Source organism: Elephas maximus, chromosome 17 (assembly GCF_024166365.1).
Source record: "Elephas maximus indicus isolate mEleMax1 chromosome 17, mEleMax1 primary haplotype, whole genome shotgun sequence".
In the NCBI taxonomy this organism is placed as follows: domain Eukaryota; kingdom Metazoa; phylum Chordata; class Mammalia; order Proboscidea; family Elephantidae; genus Elephas; species Elephas maximus.
In genome coordinates this window covers 49,139,537-49,153,691 of record NC_064835.1, presented here as the reverse complement: position 1 = coordinate 49,153,691, position 14,155 = coordinate 49,139,537, and the positions used below count along the sequence as shown (strand labels likewise).

Sequence of the window (14,155 nt, the reverse complement as noted above, 5' to 3'; positions counted from 1 at the left end):
TAATGGCTAATGATTGTGAGCATTTCCTCATGTATCTGTTAGCTACCTGAATGTCTTCTTTAGTGAAGTGTCTGTTCATATCTTTTGCCCATTTTTTAATTGGGTTGTCTTTTTGTAGTTGAGTTTTTGCAGTATCATGTAGATTTTAGAGATCAGGCGCTGATCAGAAATGTCATAGCTAAAAACTTTTTCCCAGTCTGTAGCTAGTCTTTTTACTCTTCTGGTGAAGTCTTTGGATGAGCATAGGTGTTTGATTTTTAGGAACTCCCAGTTATCTAGTTTTTCTTCTGCATTCTTAATGTTTTGTATACTGTTTATGCCATGTATTAAGGCTCCTAACATTGTCCCTATTTTTTCTTCCATGATCTTCATTGTTTTAGATTTTATATTTAGGTCTTTGATCCATTTTGAGCTTGCTTTTGTGCATGGAGGTATGGGTCTTGTTTCATTTTCTTTGGAGATGGATATCCAGTTATGCCAGCACCATATGTTAAAAAGACTGTCTTTTCCCCATTTAACTGTTTTGGGGCCTTTGTCAGATATCAATTGCTCATATGTGGGTGGATTTATGTCTGGATTCTCAATTCTGTTCCATTGGTCTATGTACCTGTTGTTATACCAGTACCAGGCTGTTTTGACTACTGTGGCAATATAATAGGTTCTAACAGGTAGAGTGAGGCCTCCCACTTGGTTCTTCTTTTTCAGTAATGCCTTATTTATCTGGGGCCTCTTGGCTGTAATCTTAACGGAAGCAGATGGCTAGGCATTTTCTTCTGTGGTGCCACTGGGTGGGTTTGAGCTGCCAACCATCTAGAGCAGCTTTAATGTGTCCATGAATCTCCTGGGATTCTTCTTAAAATGCAGATTCTGGTCCAGTGGGCCTGGGATGGGCCAAAGATCCTACATTCCTAGCAAGCTCCCAGCTGATACTGATGGGCCGCAATTTGACTAATGAGGACTTGGGTGACTTCGGGTAGTCAGTTTGATCTCTCTTGGCCCCAGTTTTCTCATCGCCAGATATGGCTCTGACCACTTCACTGGGTTGCTAAAAGTATCACATGAAACAAAACAAAAACCAAAGGCACTGAACAAATGCCAAATGTCACCATCTAGCTAATGGGTTGCTGCAAGGATGAATGGAGCCCCTCATCAGCCCCTACCAATTCAGATCTGAGGTCTGCACTTGGCTCGTATCTTCGATTTTCATGCTTGCCCTGCTGTTTGATCCCATCTTACCCTGGGAATCTGGCATTGACCTTGAGCACAAGCTCCCCATCCCTTCTCATTGCTCCAGTTGGCCCCAAAACTGACTAGTTTTGATGTTTGTAACAGACTTCTGTACAGCAGACACCGGCCTCTTCCTGGTGGGGTTCCATTCTGCCCAATCTGTGTGATGGTTGTACACTCACTGCCAGCTTACAGCCGGAATCAACGGGTGACTGTGAAAGCCATCACCAACAGTGGGTGACTATGACACGGTGACTAACTAGGTATCTACATCAAGGTACGGGTAGAAGTTGAAAATCATTCTAGGTTTCAAGTCTGGGAGATGGAAGAGTGGTGAGTCATTCTGAAGCATTGAGCTTTGGGGTCAACTTTGGTCAGACATGGAAGCGGAACTGTCCCTCAGGCAAGTGTCCCTTAAGAGTTTAGGAGAGAATTCACACGAGATGTCATTGATGCAGCTGTCTTTTAAGTATGAGGTGAAGACCATGAGAATTGCATGTGCTTTTCAACACTTGGACTTTGTAGAACTGCTTAACTACACTCTGGAATTGCCCATCTCCAGATTTCTTAAGTAAATAGCAAATATTTTGTCGGTTTAAGTCACAGGTCACCACACTTTTTTTGTAAAGGGTCTCTTAGCAAATATTTTAGGCTGAGTAGGCCATATCTGTATGGCAAGGATTTTAGGGACATCCGTAGAGATGTAATTGCTGAATCTAGAAAGTAGAGGAGATCTCCAATAACATGGAAAGAGAAAAGAGCAAAAAACTGAGAATTGGACATTTGGGGACATTTCTGTCCATCCATGAAACCAAAATACATTTTCAGGAGGGGTCATTCTGACCAGATTCTCAAACAGACTGTGTTCTCTCTCAGGTCCCAAAAGGCTTCCATCCTGGACCTATAATGGAGGGGGGTACAGAGTCAGGGCAGGAGGGCAGCCGGGCTTGGGCTTCACTTTCACAACAGGTCTCTGGACTCTTGATGTTTTCTCTAGATAGGATTATACATACAGTGACAAAGAGACCCAGAGAGGAATGAGAAAAAGACATTTATCAGTCAGATTTGAACTTGTGTCCTATTGACCGGCCCCACTGCCGTAATGCACAATGGATTCATATTTCATTAAAAATTCTGCGAAAAGTACAACTATATTTTATTGCACTTTAAAAAAAATTTTTTTATGCACTCTTTTATGTTAAAGCATTAGTTGGTTACAGGTGAACATTTAAAATATATCACAATTTTCTAATCCTGATCTGGCATTCTTTATTGTTTAATAAAAACCAAAACCAAACCCGCTGCCATCAAGTGGATTCCAACTCATAGCAACCCTATAGAACAGAGGAGAACTGCCCCACAGGGCTTCCAAGGCTGTAATCTGTATGGAAGCAGACTGCCATACCTTTCTCCCGCAGAGCAACTGGTGGGTTCAAACCGCCTACCTTTTCTTTCGGTTAGTAGCCAAGCACTTTAACCACTGCACCACCAGCACTCCTCTTATTTAATAAAGGGCCCGCCCTAAATCAGAAGAGGCCCAGGAGTCTCTGCCTCGGCGCCTATCCCTAGTAACTAAGAAGGCTAGCTCCTGTGGTCCTCAAGGGGGATTTAGCTGTGCAGGCTGAGTTACCAGCTGACTCTGCAGCTACCTCTGATCTGGGGTCTGGATTTGCCTGGACTCAAAATATCATTTTTTCTTTAACTCTACTGTTTACCTTAAGCTTAAGTGGTCCTCTTCTTTTAAAAGAAACTTGTTTTTTCTGATTATAAAATTAATCCGTTTATTATAGAAAACACGGAAATGTATAAGTAAAATAATAAAAATCACCTCTAATCAGTGGTGTGGTGATGAAACTGCTCTCAAAAAGAAAGCTGTGATTCTTAGTGTTTGCCCATTTGTGTCGTGTAAATGCTCCCACCATGGGCAGTCTCAAGGTACCAATGTGACATCAGTGACTGCTGAGTAGGAAAGAGATGGGCACAGTCACCAGGCAGTGCAGTACAGTTGGTCTCCAGCACTGCACGGCCCCAATCCACCATCTAGCCATAGCCATCTTTGGGTATGTGGCAGCACTCACATTGACTATGCAACAGCCACTTCCTACCTTCTCTCTTACCCACCTCCATTGCAGCCAGGGGTGGTCACGTGACCTATGAACCAGTGCTGACCAATGAGCTTGACAGGATATCTTCTTAGTGGATTTTAGAAAAGATTTTTCTCTTTCTGATAAATTTAAAGAAGTATGCTAATAACTGCCCTTGCATGCCTTCCTTGTCATTCTGCTGCTTCCTGCCTTTGGATGTGATCATGTGAGGATGTGATGCCTGGAGCTGATGCAGCCATCTTGTGACAATGAGGGGAAGACCATGAAAATTGCAGAGATGCCAAATCAACATCCGGATTTTGTGGAACTGCTGAGCTACACTCTGGAACTGCCGATCTCCAGATTTCCTGTTAAGTAAATAATAAATGTTTTTATAGTTTAAGTCACAAGTCACCACACTGTTTTTTGTACAGGGTCTAGTAGGCCATGTACTGTCTATCACAACTATTCAACTCTATTGCTGTAGCACAAAAACAGCCATAAAACCAGAGGCATATCTAAGGTATGGCAGGTATGGCACGAGCCCTGGGTGCCACTTGAAGGAGGGGACTACTGAGCAGTTTCTTTCAACCCTGTACAGCCAAATGTCCTTCCTCAAGCACAGTAGACATGGGCCCAGCAAGGGGGAAGCTAAGGGGCACAAGTCCAAGGGAGCGCCAGATGAGGTGCAGAATGATGTCTGAGGCACGACAAACATGAAAGGCACCTGACTGAAGCAGCTGGATGAGAAGGTGGAAGGCATTTCTGCTGATGAGCCGCCACTATCAATGTCTATACATATGGAAATTGGGGAGGGCACAACTTAGAGGTTGCCCCGCACACTCGCTACAGTCCTGAGAGGTGCAATTTCAGTGCTTGCCATAGGTGCTATTTTCCGTGGATTCACCGTTGCATAAAACTCAATGCCATGGAGTCAATTCCAACTCATAGCAATCCCATGTACAACAAAACGAAATACTGCCTGGTCCTGTGCCATCCTTGAAATCAATGCTATGCTTGAGCCCACTGATGCAGCCACTATGTCAATCCATCTCCTCTTTTATATTTTTCAATTGAACTTTAGATGAAGGTTTAGACAACAAGCTAGTTTCTCATCAAACAGTACACACATTGTTGTATGACACTGGTTAACAACCCCATGACATGTCAACACTCTTCCTTCTCAACCCTAGGTTCCCTATTACCAGCTTTCCTGTTCCCTCCTACTTTCCAGTCCCCGCCCCTGGGCTGATGCGCCCCTTTAGTCTTGTTTTGTTCCATGAGCCTGTTCAATCTTTGGCTGAAGGGTGAACCTTAGGAGTGGCCTCATGACTGATCTGAAAGGGTGTGCAGGGTCTATACTCTCAGGGTTTCTCCAGTCTCTGTCAGGCCAGCAAATCTGGTCTTTCTTTTTGAGTTTAGATTTCTGTTCTACATTTTTTTCCAGCTCTGTCTGGGACCCTCTATTGTGATCCCTGTCAGAGCAGTCAGTGGTGGTAGCCAGGCACCATCTCGTTGTACTGGACTCAGTCCGGTGGAGGCCGTAGTAGATGTGGTCCATTAGTGCTTTGGACTAATCTTTCCCTTGTATCTTTAGCTTTAAAGAAGCTATTATAGATATTGATATTAGGGGCTATTATAAATGGTATTGTTTTCCTGATTTCCTTTTCATTGTTCTCTTTATTGGTGTATAGGATCCAGCTGATCTTTGTATGTTTATTTTGTATCCTGCTACTCTGCTGAATCTTTCTATTAGTTCCAGTAGTTTTCTCATGGAGTCTTTTGGATCTTCTCAGTATCATATCATCCACAAATAGGGACAGCTTAACTTCTTCATTACCAATTTGGGTGCCGTTTATTTCTGTTTCTTGCCTTATTGCTCTAGCTAAGACTTCCAACACAATGTCAAGTAGGAATGGTAATAAATGGCATCCTTGTCTTGTTCCTGTTCTCAACAGGAGTGTTTTCAGCCTCTCTCCGTTGAGAACAATGTTAGACGCTGGTTTTGCATTAAAAAAAATTGCATAGGTGCCATTTATTACGTTGAGAAATTTCCCTTCTATGCCTATTTTATTGAGAGTTTTTTTTATCAGGAATGGGTGTTGGACTCTGTCAAATGCCTTTTCTGCATGGACTGAGATGATCATGTGATTCTTTTCTTTCCTTTTATTTATGTGGTGGATTACGTTGATGGACTTTCTAATATTGAACCATCCTTGCACAGCTGGTATGACTCCTACTTGGTGTATTATTTTTTTGATATGATGCTGAATTCTATTGGCTAAAATTTTGTTGAGAATTTTTGCATCCATATTCATGAGAGATATGGGTTTTTTTTTTTTTTTTTGTGGTGTCTTTGCCTGGTTTTGGTATCAGGATTATGCTGGCTTCATAGAATGAATTTGGAAGCATCACTTCCTTTTCTATGTTCTAAAATAGTTTGAGTAGTACTGGTGTAAGCTGTTCTCTGAATGTTTGGTAGAATTCTCCAGCAAAGCCATCTGGGCCAGGGCTTTTTTTGGCTGGGAGTTTTTTTAAAATAAACTTTTCAATTTCTTGTTATGGGTCTGTTCAGATTTGCAACATCATTTTGTGTTAGTTTGGGTAGGTAGTGTGTCTCTAGAAATTTGTCCATTTCCTCTAGGTTTTCAAATTTGTTGGAGTATAGTTTTTCATAATACTCTGTTATGATCCTTATATTTCAGTTGGGTCTGTTGTAATGTCCCCCATTTCATTTCTTATTTGGGTTATTTGCATTCTCTCCTGTTTTTCTTTTGCCAGCTTGGCCAGCGGTTTGTAGATTTTGTGGATCCTTTCAAAGAAACAATGTTTGGTTTTATTGGTCCTTTCTATTGTTTTTCTATTCTCTATTTCATTTATTTCTGCTCTGGTCTTTATTATTTCCTTTCATCTGGTGGCTGTGGGCTTCTTTTGCTGTTCTATTTCTATTTGTTCAAGTTGTGTAACTAATGTTTTGATTTTGTCTCTTCTTTTTTCATGTGTGCATCTAGTGCTATAAATTGACCTCTGAGGACTGCCTTTGCTGTGTCCCAAAGGTTTTGGTATGATGTATTTTCATTCTCATTTGATTCTAGGAACTTTTTGATTCCATCTTTGACTTCTTCTATTACCCAGTGGTTTTTAAGTAGGCTGTTATTCAGTTTCCATGTAATTGATTTTTTTTTCCTTACCCTTCCTGTTGTTAATTTCTACTTTGATGGCATTGTGGTCAGAGAAGATACTTTGCATTATCTGAATGTTTTGGATTTTCTTGAGGGTTGCTCTGTGGCCTAAGATGTGGTCTATTCTGGAGAACGTTCCATGTGCGTTGGAAAAGAATGTATACTTTGCAGCTGTTGGGTGGAGTGTTCTATATGTGTATATGAGGTCAAGTTGGCTGACTGTGCTCTTTAGCTCTTCTGTATCTTTGCTGAGTTTCATTCTAGATGTTCTGTCCTTTACTGAGAGTGGTGTGTTGAAGTCTCCTACTATTATTGTGGAACTGTCAATTTCTCTTTTCAGTGCTGTTAGAGTTTGTTTTTTGTATTTTGGAGCCTTGTCATTGGGTGAGTAGATGTTTATTATGGTTAAGTCTTCATGAAGGATGATTACTGTAATCATTATATAGTGCCCTTCTTTGTCTTTTATGGTGGATTTTGTTTTAAAGTCTATCTTATCTGAGATTAGTATTGCCACTCTGGCTCTTTTTTTGTAGTTATTTGCTTGATATATTTTTTTCCATCCTTTGATTTTTAATAAATTTATGTCTTTGTTTCCAAGGGGTGTCTCTTGTAGACAGGACAGTGATGGATCCTGTTTTTTTAATCCATTCTGTCACTCACCATCTCTTTATGGGTGCATTTAAGCCATTTACATTCAGTATAATGATTCTTTTTTTTTTTATATAATGATTGATGGATGTGAGTTTATTGCTGTCATTTTGTAGTACTTTTTTTTATGGTGCTAACATTTTCTCTGTTCCTCTTACTCTCCTGTGCTGAGTTCCTTTTGTTTGTGGATTTCTTTTGTACATTTTGTTTTTATTGAGACTTTATGTTTTTCTTCTTTATTTTGATGAGTAGGTTTGTTAACTTTCTTTGTGGTTACCTTGAAATTTACCCTTATCTCCCTAGGTTTGAACCAGTCTGTTAATCCTTGGCATCACCTTGCCTTCTTCTCCATTAGAAAGTTCTATACATATACCATTTATTTCCTCTTTTATTGTTCTGACATTGTTGTCATTTACAGATTAACCCCTCTGGTTCCCCATTGCAATTGTTTTGGTTTTGGATAGTCCTTGAGAGTTCATTTCCTAGGTTGGTAAATCTTGCATCCTAGATTCAGGCTGTGTTCTGATATTGTTTGTTTTCAGACTGAAGGACTCACTTCAATAAGTCTTGTAAGTTTGGTTTGGTTTTTACATATGCCCTTAATTTCTGTTTATCTGGAAATGTCCTAATTTCACCATCATATCTGAACAAAAGTTTTTCAGGATATATTATTCTTGGTTGGCAATTTTTTTCAAGGTTTTATATATGTCATCCCATTGCCTTCTTGTCTGCATTGTCTCTGCTGAATAATCAGAGCTTAGTCTTATTGTTTCTCCTCTGTATGTGACTTTGTTTTTCTTGAGCTGCTCACAGGATTTTTTCTTTGTCTTTGGTTTTAGCGAGAGTGACTATGATATGCCTTGGTGTTTTTCTTTTGGGGTCTATCCTATATGGGGTTCGTTGAGCTTCTTGGATGGTCAGCTTTTCCTCATTCATGATATTAGGGAAGTTTTCTGTCAGCAATTCTTCAATGATCTCTGTGTTTTCCCTTTTCTCTCCCTGTTCTGGAATTCCGATCACTTGCAAATTTTTGCTTTTGATTGTATCCCATACAATTCTCAGGATTTCTTCATTTTTCTGTTCTTTTTTCTGATTTTTCCTCAAACAGAGTTGTATCCAAGTGTTTGTCTTCAATTTTGCTGACTCTGTCTTCCATCATTTCAAACCTGCTCCTCAGCCCTTCTATGACACTGTCCATTTCTGAAATCTTGTTTATCTTTTGGATTTCTAATTGTTGTTTTTGTATGATTTCTAGTTGTGAGCTTATTTTGGCATTTTGTTCCTGTATTACTTCCCTGAATTGTTCCATTTTTTTGTCTGTATTTTCCATGAATTTGTCTGCCTTTTCTATAAATTTTTCTATTTTTTTCCTAATTTTTGTCAGCTTTTTGCTTCAACTCTTGGATTGCTCTGAATATTAGAGATTTGAATTCCCTGTCAGGTAGTTCTAGTGCCTTTTCTTCTACTGGAAAGTCATCTGGTATTTTATTTTGGACACCTACTGGAACCATCCTGTCCTGTGTTTTTATATGTTTTGATATTGTCTGCCGTCTTCGGGACACTCAGTAGTTTTTTTCTTTGTTTCTTGATTGTAGATTTGTTTGTTTTGTCTTTTTTTTTTGTTTGTTTTATTTGGTTACGTCTGAGCAGGCGGGCTGTGTGTTCTTTATTGTTTGCTTCTCTGTAGTCACAATACTTTTCACCTCCCTTTCCAATGCGCAAGGCCAGTCAATCAGCTATGATGCAGCAGAGCAGGTCCAGCTGAAGGAGAGGGACTGGGATGGGCTCTTTGTGGCACATACTAGGCCTGACAGGGCAGGCCAGGAATCAGTGCTGGGCAGGTGCTGGTAGGCTGTGCCTGTGCTGCTCAGGGGTGTGATGTTCAGTGCACAGTGCAGGTAGGCAGGAAAGAGGGGGTAATTTGTGATCTGTGAAGCTAATAGGGATATGGGAAAGAGAGAGAGAGAGGAGAGAGAAACAGAAACTAAAAACAAGCAAGCAAAGAAAGAAAGAAATAAAAGAGTGCTAACAGGTTTTTTTTTTTTTTAAAGGAGCTTGCCACTGGAGTGGAGAGAAAAGAAATGAAGAAAAGCAGAAAGGAAAAAAATAAGAACAATGGAAAAAGAAAGAAAAAAAAAAACCTAGATAAAAATTTGGAAAAGAAAAAAAGAAAAGCCCCCAGGAGGCCCTAGGTCCCACCAGTGGGGCTGCTAAGACAGGGGAAGTGGCTCCCAGGCTGCATGGTATAGCCTGGCTAGAGGGTGTATAGATATCGCACAGCACCAGGTATTCAGGAGACAGGAAAAGAAGATAAGTGTAGAAAGACGAGAACTGAGAAATTAAGAAAGCCAAAAGGGAAAAAGAGAGAGAGAGAAAAAAAAAGAAACAAATGCCCTTAGGGATCCCACCCATGTGGCTGCGCAGATTGAGGAGTGTCTCCTAAGCCCTGCAGTGCAGCCTGGCTAGAAAGGGCTCCCAAGCTGCAAAAAGAAAAAGAAAACAAACAAACAGAACAAAGCAAGTCAGAGCAAAAAAAAAAAAAAAAAACGCAAGGGATCCCATCAGCGTGGTATGTGGGCCGGAGGAGCGGTTCCCCAGTCGAGTGTGGCTTCACAGCCTTTCAAGAAGCAAAGATGGCGCACGGAGCCAGGTGTTCCAGAGAAAGGAGGGGGAGGTGGCATTAGGCACAGGAGAAACCAAAAGAGACAGAAAGAACCAACACCAGCTCAGAAGCCTGGCCACTGTGGGCAGGGTGAATCCAAGCAGTCTGAGGCCAAAGCAGTTGCCTCTCCGCCAAGAGACTGCAGCTGGTGGGAAGCAGAGGAGGCAGAAGTGGGAAGGAAAAGGGGGAGGGATTAGGAAAGCATATATTGCTCCTTACTGGGTGCTCTGTCACCTGCTGGGAACTTCATGAAGCTGCTTTCCCGTACTCCCTGTCCGCAGATCACCTACGTGGGTGGGGCCAATACGAGTGGCACCGATGCTGTACTTCCTGGCCAGCTGAGCCACTGCAGCCAGCCAGCAAGCTCAGAGGTAGAGCAGCAGGGAGAGAATGGGGGATGGAAAAGCATGTATCATTGCTTCTGGGGTTCTCTGTCTCCTGCTGGGAGTTCCGCAAAGCTACTTTCCGGTGCTCCCTGTCTGCCGATCCCTGTCATAAGGCCAAGATGGTGGATCCATGCTGTGTTAGCAATGGGGCCCTCTCGCTGTCTGTCCTGTCAGTTTCTTACTCCATTCAGTGCTTCGCTGATTTCTTTGTCTCTTCATTTGACACTTCAGGTTTGAGGAAAAACGTTTGCCTGTTTTACTTAGTTTTTCAGGTCTTTGCTGTAGAGGGATGGTGTGGTGCTTCTGTCTGCATGCCATGTTGGCTGGAAGTCTCCCCGTCTCCTCTTTTTGGATGACCTTGAACTTTACCAAGCATCATGTCCTTCTCCAGGGGCTGATCCCTCCTGATAACACGTCCAAAGTATGTGAGATGAAGTCTCGCCATCCTTGCTTCTAAGGAGCATTCTGGTTGTACTTCTACTAAGACAGATATGTTTGTTCTTTTGGCAGTCCATGGTACATTCAATATTCTTAGCCAACACCACAATTCAAAGGTGTCAATTCTTCTCTGTCTTCCTTATTCATTGTCCAGCTTTGGCATGCATATGAAGCTACTGAAAACACCATGGCTTGGGTCAGGTGTACCTTAGTCTTCAAGGTGACATCTTTGCTTTTCAACACTTTAAAGAGGCCTTCTGCCCAATGCAGTGCTTCTTTTGATTTCTTGACTGCTGTTTCCATGGGTGTTGATTTTGGATCCAAGTAAAATTAAATCCTTAAAAACTTCAACCTTTTCTCCATTTATCATGATGTTGCTTATTAGGCCAGTTGTGAGGATTTTTGTCTTCTTTATGTTGAGGTGTAATCCATACTGAAGGCTATGGTCTTTGATCTTCATTGGTAAATGCTTCAAATCCTCTTCACTCTCAGCAAGCAAGGTTGTTTCATCTGCAAAACACAGGTTGTTAATGAGTCTCCCATCAATCATGATGCCCCATTCTTCTTCATATAGTCCATCTTCTGCGAATATTTGCTCAGCATTCAGATTCAAGGGCATATTTTCCAACTACTGATCCTTCTTCTTTGTTTCCAACTTTTGCATTCCAATCGCCAGTAATTATCAATGCATCTTGATTGCATGTTCGATCAATTTCAGACTGCAGCAGCTGATAAAAATCTTCTATTTCTTCATCTTTGGCCCTAGTGGTTGGTGCATAAATTTGAATAATAGTCATATTAACTGGTCTTCCTTGTAGGCATATGGATATTATCCTATCACTGACGGCGTTGTACTTCAGGATAGATCTTGAAATGTTCTTTTTGATGATGAATGCAACACCATTCCTCTTTGAGTTGTCATTTCCAGCATAGTAGACTATGTGATTGTCCGATTCAAAAAAAGGATCAGTAGTTGGAAAATATGGCCTTGGTGATAGAAACAATGCCAGAGATCAAATGATAGAATTTTGCAAGACCAACAACTTCTTCATTGCAAATACCTTCTCTCACCAACATAAACGGCGACTATACATATGGACCTCGCCAGATGGAACACACAGAAATCAAATTGACTACATCTGTGGAAAGAGATGATGGAAAAGCTTAATATCATCAGTAGAACAAGGCCAGGGGCCGACTGTGGAACAGACCATCAATTGCTCATACGCAAGTTCAAGCTGAAACTGAAGAAAATCAGAGCAAGTCCACAAAAGCCAAAATATGACCTTGAGTATATCCCACCTGAATTTAGAGACCATCTGAAGAATAGATTTGACTAGTGACCGCAGACGAGACGAGTTGTGGAATGACATCAAGGACATCATCCATGAAGAAAGCAAGAGGTCACTGAAAAGACAGGAAAGAAAGAAAAGACCAAGATGGATGTCAGAGGAGACTCTGAAACTTGCTCTTGAACATCGAGCAGCTAAAGCAAAAGGAAGAATTGATGAAGTAAAAGGACTGAACAGAAGATTTCAAAGGGCCTCTCGAGAAGACAAAGTAAAGTATTACAATGACATGTGCAAAGAGCTGGAGATGGAAAAGGGAAGAACAAGCTTGGCGTTTCTTGAGCTGAAAGAACTGAAGAAAAAATTCAAGCCTCGAGTTGCAATAGTGAAGGATTCCATGGGGAAAATATTAAACGACACAGGAAGCATCAGAAGAAGATGGAAGAAATACACAGAGTCATTATACTAAAAAGAATTAGGCGATATTCAACCATTTCAAGAGGTGGCATATGATCAGGAACCGATGGTACTGAAGGAAGAAGTCCAAGCTGCTCTGAAGGCATTTGCGAAAAATAAGCTCCAGGAATTGATGGAATATCAATTGAGATGTTTCAACAAACAGATGCAGTGCTGGAGGTGCTCACTCGTCTATGCTAAGAAATATGGAAGACAGCTTCCTGGCCAACTGACTGGAAGAGATCCATATTTATGCCTGTTCCCAAGAAAGGTGATCCAACCGAATGTGGAAATTATAGAACAATATCATTAATATCACATGCAAGTAAAATTTTGCTGAAGATCATTCAAAAATGGCTGCAGCAGTATATTGACAGGTAACTGACAGAAATTCAGGCTGGTTTCAGAAGAGGACATGGAACCAGGGATATCATTGCTGATGTCAGACGGATCCTGGCTGAAAGCAGAGAATACCAGAAGGATGTTTACCTGTGTTTTATTGACTATGCAAAGGCATTCGACTGTGTGGATCACAACAAACTATGGATAACGCTTCGAAGAATGGAAATTCCAGAACACTTAATTGTGCTCATGAGGAACCTTTACATAGATCAAGAGGCAGTTGTTCGGACAGAACAAGGGGATACTGACTGGTTTAAAGTCAGGAAAGGTGTGCGTCAGGGTTGTATTCTTTCACCATACCTATTTAATCTGTATGCTGAACAAATAATATGAGAAGCTGGACTATATGAAGAAGAACGGGGCATCAGGATTGGAGGAAGACTCATTAACAACCTGTGTTATGCAGATGACACAACCTTGCTTGCTGAAAAGTGAAGAGGACTTGAAGCACTTACTAATGAAGATCAAAGATCACAGCCTTCAGTATGGATTACACCTCAACATAAAGAAAACAAATATCCTCACAACTGGACCAATGAGCAACATCATGATAAATGAAGAAAAGATTGAAGTTGTCAAGGATTTCATTTTACTTGGTTCCACAATCAACACCCATGGAAGCAGCAGGCAAGAAATCAAAAGACACATTGCATTGGGCAAATCTGCTGCAAAGGACCTCTTCAAAGCGTTGAAGAGCAAAGATGTCACCCTGAAGACTAAGGTGCACCTGACCCAAGCCATGGTATTTTCAATCACATCATATGCATGTGAAAGCTGGACAATGAATAAGGAAGACCGAAGAAGAGTTGACGCCTTTGAATTGTGGTGCTTGCAAAGAATATTGAATATACCATGGACTGCCAAAAGAATGAACAAATCTGTCTTGGAAGAAGTGCGGCCAGAATGCTCCTTAGAGGCAAGGATGGCGAGACTGCGTCTTACATACCTTGGACATGCTGTCAGGAGGGATCAGTCCCTGGAGAAGGACATCATGCTTGGCAGAGTACAGGGTCAGCGAAAAAGAGGAAGACCCTCAACGAGGTGGATTGACACAGTGGCTGCAACAATGAGCTCAAGCATAACAACGATTGTAAGGATGGTGCAGGACCCGGCAGTGTTTTGTTCTGTTGTGCATAGGGTCGCTATGAGTTAGAACCGACTCGACAGCACCTAACAACAACAACAACATACAGATTCAATAAGTATGGTGAAAGGACACAACCGTGACTCACACCTTTCCTGACTTTAAACCACATAGTATCCTCTTGTTTTGTTCGAACGACTGCCTCTTGATCTGTGTACAGGTTCCTCATGAGCACAATTAAGTGTTCTGGAATTCCTGTTCTGTATCACCAGGGCTCCTTAAAATAGCCATAGACAA

General features: G+C 41.3%; 1 long non-coding RNA gene across 2 annotated transcripts in view; it reads right to left on the bottom strand.

Annotated features, from left to right (window-relative positions):
* Positions 1-2,416: 2,416 nt before the first annotated feature.
* Positions 2,417-14,155, bottom strand: part of LOC126060326 (uncharacterized) — a 95,347-nt gene continuing 83,608 nt past the window's right edge. For both annotated transcript variants that reach the window (XR_007513566.1, XR_007513567.1), the window contains one exon: positions 2,417-3,679. This is a non-coding gene — a long non-coding RNA (uncharacterized LOC126060326). The remainder of the gene's footprint in view (positions 3,680-14,155) is intronic.